Raw genomic sequence first — 6,748 nt, forward strand, 5'->3', positions numbered from 1 at the left:
AAAGTAAACTACCAAACAAAAGAACAGCTGCTCACAAATTACCTTTTGACTGCAATTAACTTGGCTTTCACCAGACTTACGTCTCACCACACACGGCTCTCCTTTCGTGACTGAAGCCTCCCTCTCAAGTACCTTCGTAGCGCACTTCCCAAATGGACTAAACCATTCTCCCTTAAAGCTGCAGGGGTGGGTCAGGCGAGAAATATACAAATGGCTTTAAAACAGCCAAAAACCCTACTCCACGAAATAAAACATGTGTGATATTATAAATAACCTCAAACAGGTTTAACCTCCACACAAGATAGCTAGGTTTACAGTATAAACAGTTTTACTTTAAAACTGATAGCTTCCGGTAACCCCGAAAGACCGCCCGTCTATAAATACCCCGGTGCATACGGCAAACTCCCTTTTAAGATTACAACAAAGTATGCAGGTAAGAGGACACAAATGTTTGTATGTGATTTGTATTACGATTGAAATTGAATAAACAACTGTTAGATTAACAAAGGACTAATGGTCTTGTGGTTATTTTAACTAAGGAATATATAACGAAATAAGATAGTAATGATGAACAATGTATAAAGATGCTTAACAGATTGGGGAAGTAATGAAGTCAATGTTGCATGCATGCCTATCACCGTAGTTTTAGCTGTTAAATTTGTGCACTAAAAAACTACGTGATAACAGTAGGACTATGGAAATGAATGGAGTAACTGATAAATCTAAACACAATAAAAGGTAACAAAACAAACCCGTGTCACACACACAATGAGAATATTTTAAAGTCAGTGTTCAGACGTAGGAGGTACAAGTAGTGTTTGCTACGGTGACGGCCGCAATGCGCCCTGTCACAAAACTATACAGACATATAAGTTTTAATATTATAAGTTACAAAAATAACATAAGGATGAATGCGTCCCATACATTTTCATTGGAAAGGGGTCATTATTGCCATACAAATTGAATTGGAAAGTTGGGGTAATGTTAAACTTTATTTAACTTTATTTTCACAAAGCGAAAGAGTAAAAAAACAGACCAGTCGTGTTCATTGTGACCCACACATGCACCAAAAAGTTAAATAAATGACATAAGCCAGTTAACTGACATCACTTAACAAGATTTCTGGGTTTTAATGGGTCTAAATGCTACAGCCTTGTGTCATTTAAAGACGCTTTAGAAGACAAGAGCCATTGCCGGAGTCATGAGGATGAAAGAGTGCACAGCATTTGGCGTATAAATGACTCATCGGTCAACCAGAGTCCCTACAGGAATTCAGCACAATAATAGAGAAAGGAAAGGAGAGTGTCTATGAAAAATGGATACACTGTATGTGGTGGATGCGTTCCATATGCCACTCTCCCCTCAGACGGGAGCAACAGGCCTGGATCGGGTTTCCCCATCCCAAATCCTAATCCTAGACCATCAGCGAGAGAAAAAGGAAAACTGACCACAAATCAGCATTTTAGGTTTCTTTATACTCTGCCATCAAGCTTATACTGTATGTATTACATTTATGCATGGACTTTATGTTTTTATTCAAGATGATATACATAGAGTATTGTGCCAAGCTTTTGCTCATGGGCTACGTTTCAACACATTCTCACCCCCATCTCGTAAAATACGGAGGCTTGGTCAGGTGCCTTTGTCGTTGCCATTGACGCTAAAAGTCTCCTTTAGTGTCTTATCCAAACGCGCTTGGTCGGGACTATTGGCGTCCCTTTTGGCGCTGTGATGTTGAGGAACAGGTTGGGGGTTTGGCTTACGTTTCCGTGACACACAGGAATAACGGATCGGTTGGGTTTAGGAAAAGGTCGTGGGTGGGCTTATGCTTCTGTGACACACCGGAATAATGGGATGGTTAAAGAGGGAAGTGACTTTAGGAAAAGGTGCCAAGCAGAAGACAGACCCCAGTCTCCTGGGTAATAATCTTGTGTTTGACCCATTCACCACCCCAACTAACCTCCCTATGCGGAATTTCTGCCTCACGTACTACTTGCTAAGGCCCTTATAGCTGCTGCTCTCCCCAGTACATTATACAAACACATTGATGGACGCCTTTTTTGTCCCTGTACACTGTATTTTACTCTCGTATTTTACGATTTTGGAGTGAGAACATCTTGAACGTTTACACATTTTTATGTCTGTTTATTTTCATAAACAGACATTTCAACCTCCCCAGTTTCAAAAATAACATTGTACACACCTGTCATTTTTCAGAAAAGTTCGGTTACACGTACTCGTGTATATATGCTGTCAATACTGTCAAGAGCGTGCCAAACCTGTAGGTGGCAGTGTAACGAGAAGCTCCAGCCCACGTTAGCCAATCAGAACCCCGAAACCTCCATTTGTCTCAGTTTAAGGGCAAAATAGGATTCCAAAATCTCCATTTTGGCCGGAGATTTTAGAAAGACTCATTTTCAGAGGCCAATTCTCAGTTTGGTGTAAACGAAAGGCAAAAAATGAAGGGAAATGTTTCAGTTTTTTCACAATAACCATGTACGTGTAAAGAGGAGCTACGTCCAGCTTTTTCAAATACAAAAAGATGTGATATTTCACAACTTTATTTCCCATTTTTAAAGACAGATGAAATGTATGTTAAACAGTAGCTCATCTCAACTACTTTAATGTTAACTGGTAGCCATTTGGTCTCTCATTATGCAGCATTTATCTTGCATTAGAGATCCTAACCTCTATTTTTTTGTGTGATAAAACAATCAGGCCGCTCCTGAGAACAATTCGTACAGTTAGATATCAAAAGGTAATTGACTGCTGATGTAAAGCAGTGACCGGTAGTGGTCGCAGTACAGTTTTTTATGAACTGAGGACCTTGTATAAGACCGATGGATAAATACACATAGGGACAAGGTTCGGGTGGTGAATGGGTCCCAAAACATCTGGCCCGCACCAGGAAGAAGATAAGGGGAAGACTTTCACCCAGGAAACGGGTGTTTATGTCCCTGAAGTACCATTTAAGGGGACCAGAGTTTTAGCTGTACCCACAAACTTTTTTTTTTTTTTCCAGTTGTTGAACATAGTGTTAATTACTATTCCTATATCATTATTGAAAGAGCATATGTGATCCCGGAGAGCAGGAAGGGCACATAGTTTAATGAGCTGAAATGGCTCCCTCTCTTCCTCTCCTGCTTTTTACCTAGTCTCGCAATGCAAGACCTTCCTTCACAGTCCTGCGGAGGAGGGTCTGGCTAGTCCACACAGCATTCTGGTTTATTGGCATTTCTTCAAACCAAGCACAATTGTGTTGGGTGATGCTAAGCACCAAGTAGAGCCTGCAAAATACCATCTTGAAAGGGACTTGTTTTGGTGGAACATGTGTAAATTCAAAAGTTGTTTTAGTCATGCAACAGAAAACAAAAGAAATAGTCTAGCTAGCTGTCTGGATTTACCCTGCAGATATCTGAGGAGCAGTTAACCATAGTCCTCATGAATCCACAGGAGTTTAGAATGCCAACAAAAAGGAAGCCCATGGTTTAGGGATATCCGGCCTAAATGAGAGAAATCCAGCAGAATTTTCATCGGCAACAGAGTAATCCCGGAAGTGGAACTTCGAGGATATGGACTGCTTTCACATGGCACTCTGTCAAACTCACCAAAAACTGTAAACATACGCCAAGCGTCTGAAACAGTCTCTTTTTTATTGGACAGAATATCCGAAACTCGCCAACACTTCTGGTCTCAAAGATAACTGAGAAACCCAAAATGTATAACATTTGGGGTTTTCTGGTTCTAATAATGTTTCTAATATTTTAGAAGAAGACGTCTCCGTAAGCATTGATAGCAGCAGAGTCCAAGTTCTTCTGTGGGATGTTTCTCCCAGCTCTCCACATGGGCTCACTGAGACTACCTGACTGGCTCTAGACTTGTAGTGTGTCTAGAACCCGTCTGCACTATGACTTTCCTCTCTTATAAGTCTTGTAATCTACAGTATATATCCCAGCCTGTGGGTTTGGTCAGCTTTTTGGTTGTAGCAACAAGACCGCGGAAAGACAGAAACTGAGTAACCTACGTTTTCCTGTGTTGTTCCTCCGACTCAAGTCTCAGATACTGCGGCGTTGCGGTTAAGAGAACAAATTAAAGCAGATAGGCAAAGCACCAGCTTTTCCTCGCACCATTTGTGATCGACATTTTTTTCAAACCAGTGACCAGTTTATGCAAATAAAGAACACAAAAAGAGAGCAGGAGATGTGTGGTTTAGATAGCAGACCTCAGTAATAATGGGCTGGCAGTATGATGTATGAGCCAATTTAAATAACATAAACCCTCATTTCATCTGGAAACTCCACACACACACACACACAAACGCATGCATGTACATTATATCTAAGTATGTGCACACAGTTGTACAGCTCATATAGCATTAACAAACATTTGCTACTCCACAGGCCTGGTTCCCTGGAGCCACTGGAGCCATAGTTACAACTGGGCTACTTCAGTCTATTTGGCCACTCCACCTTAATCTACATCAGTCGAGCCGCAGGAGCCAAAGGATGTTGGCACATAAAGAAAGTGAGAGAGAGAGAGAGAGAGAGAGATGCAGAAATTTCTCTCCTGCTATCCATCCCTTCAACACATCCCATTCCGTTTAACATTATTAACATTTTCATCTGTCTCACTGTAAAAGATTGTGACTATCCACATTTAAAGCTGCATTCATTCATTGCATGGGAACATATGATATTGTCATCTTATAAAGCTATTTTAAAGTGCTAAAGCTACACATTGAGTTTCTGGCCTCTTGACGAATGGAGGTTTTTATTAATTCTCATTCAGGCTATGTTTTAGATCTCTATGTTCCCCTATGTTCACCAGATAATCATTAAATTTGACTATCTGCCGGTGCAGTGCAAGAGCTTTTTCACCGAAAACAAAAGCCTGTTGCTCAAAAGCTAGGCTGATGAGAGCAGAGTTTGCTGCCGCAAAAACCCAAAGCAATGACCTAAAAGAGACTTAAAAAACATTGCAAAGTTGAGTGATAATTCTGCATCTGTTTTTCCTATGAGCAGCCCCATTCACATTACACAGTCATTCAATCTACTGTTCATGTCAGGGACCAAGCATTAAAGCAATGAGGAGAACAGGAGCATTTGTTAAAACATGCTTTTATTTGCCCAAAAAATGCAAAACCAATATAAACCAAGAACTTAATATCTGGGCCTATAAAAGAGGTCAACACAATATGACTTAACCCAAAAATAGCTACAACAAAACAAGATATGACCTGAACAAACTGTCCTAACTGAATGAGAACAAAAAGGGTCATACATACTGGGTCGGCCAAACCAAATTACACACACAGGGAAAAAGATGGACAAAAATGCACCTAATACAAAGAAAACCAAACTAAACTTAAATCACCCCTACAGCATGGTGATATGATAGTATAATGATGGTACATGACGGTATAGTATACAACACTCCTCCACCAGGAAGGACCTCACCACCAGTGTGGAAACAAAGACAGAAAATAATGATTAATAAAACAGAACCCCTTACAATGTGCTCCATTTAAACCGTGTGAAGCTGAAAGGAAATATTATGAATTAACCAAACAGTGTAATGTGCATGCTTTGTTTGCCTGAAATGTTTTTGGTGTGGCTGACTACACAATAAATTAATGTGTGTACTTAACAGAATGGGGTGAAATTGTGTACCATATTACCAATGCTGGCTGTTTTAACGTGTGTGGTCTAGGCCATATAAACATACTTATACCTGCAGCTTTAAACTCATACTGGAAGAACAGAATGGCTTTATACATCTGTCATAGTACCTAGTTAACAAAGCTAGCAATTACATTTTGTAAAGGTTTACTAGATATCTCCCTTTACTAGATATCTCCCTTTTCTGTGTTAGCTATCTAGTATTTTTGATAATTCCCATTTTATTTTTAAAATCAAGTCAGGTCTTTCCTGCTCAAAGGTCCCATGACATGGTGCTCTTTTGATGCTTTCATAAAGACCTTAGTGGTCCCCTAATACCATATCTGAAGTCTCTTTTATATAGACCTTAGTGGTCCTCTAATACCATATCTGAAGTCTCTTTTATATAGACCTTAGTGGTCGCCTAATACCATATCTGAAGTCCCTTTCCCAAAATTCAGCCATGGTGCAGAATTATAGCCACTAGAGTCAAGCAATGAGCTTTCCTTGTATGTGCCATTCCTGAGTCTGTAGCTATTAAAGAGGAGTGGCATGATGTCTCTCTCTTTCTCATCAGCGGGCCATATTCTCTGGGTGGGCAAAGCAGAGAAAGGGGAGGTAACCTTGCCCCTTATGACCTCATAAGGAGCAAGATTCCAGATTGGCTCATTTGAACTTTCATTTTCTGAAAGGCAGCGCAGGATACCCAGGGCTCGGTTTGCCCCTATTACAATTTCTAGCCAATTTGGGGACCATTGGCAGGCTGGGGGAACGCATATTAATGTTAAAAAGAAAACTCATAAAGTGACATTTTCATGCCATGGGACCTTTAAAAACAGTCCAAACATACTTGCATCCTAGATGGTTTTTCATACCACCCATCAAAAATATTTCCATGTAAATGATCTCAGTTTATAATGAGTTTAACTGAATCTATGTACATTTTTCTCCTTCTGCCAGAAATTCCGCCGCATGTCCCTCTTTAGGGATATCTGTTTTCCTGCAATCTAAACTCTGGTGGATTTTTGAGGACTATGGCTAACTACTCCTCCGATCTCTGCCGGGTAAATCCAGACAGCTAGCTAGACTAT

The 6,748-nt window shown here is 40.3% G+C and overlaps 1 long non-coding RNA gene across 1 annotated transcript in view; it reads right to left on the minus strand.

Annotated features, from left to right (window-relative positions):
• Positions 1-5,234: 5,234 nt before the first annotated feature.
• Positions 5,235-6,748, minus strand: part of LOC116685684 (uncharacterized) — a 4,577-nt gene continuing 3,063 nt past the window's right edge. Inside the window, exons 2-3 of the long non-coding RNA XR_004331009.1 lie at positions 5,798-5,801; positions 5,235-5,245 (exon numbers count right to left, since the gene is read on the minus strand). This is a non-coding gene — a long non-coding RNA (uncharacterized LOC116685684). The remainder of the gene's footprint in view (positions 5,246-5,797; positions 5,802-6,748) is intronic.

This window comes from Etheostoma spectabile, unplaced genomic scaffold (assembly GCF_008692095.1).
Source record: "Etheostoma spectabile isolate EspeVRDwgs_2016 unplaced genomic scaffold, UIUC_Espe_1.0 scaffold119, whole genome shotgun sequence".
Lineage (NCBI taxonomy): Eukaryota > Metazoa > Chordata > Actinopteri > Perciformes > Percidae > Etheostoma > Etheostoma spectabile.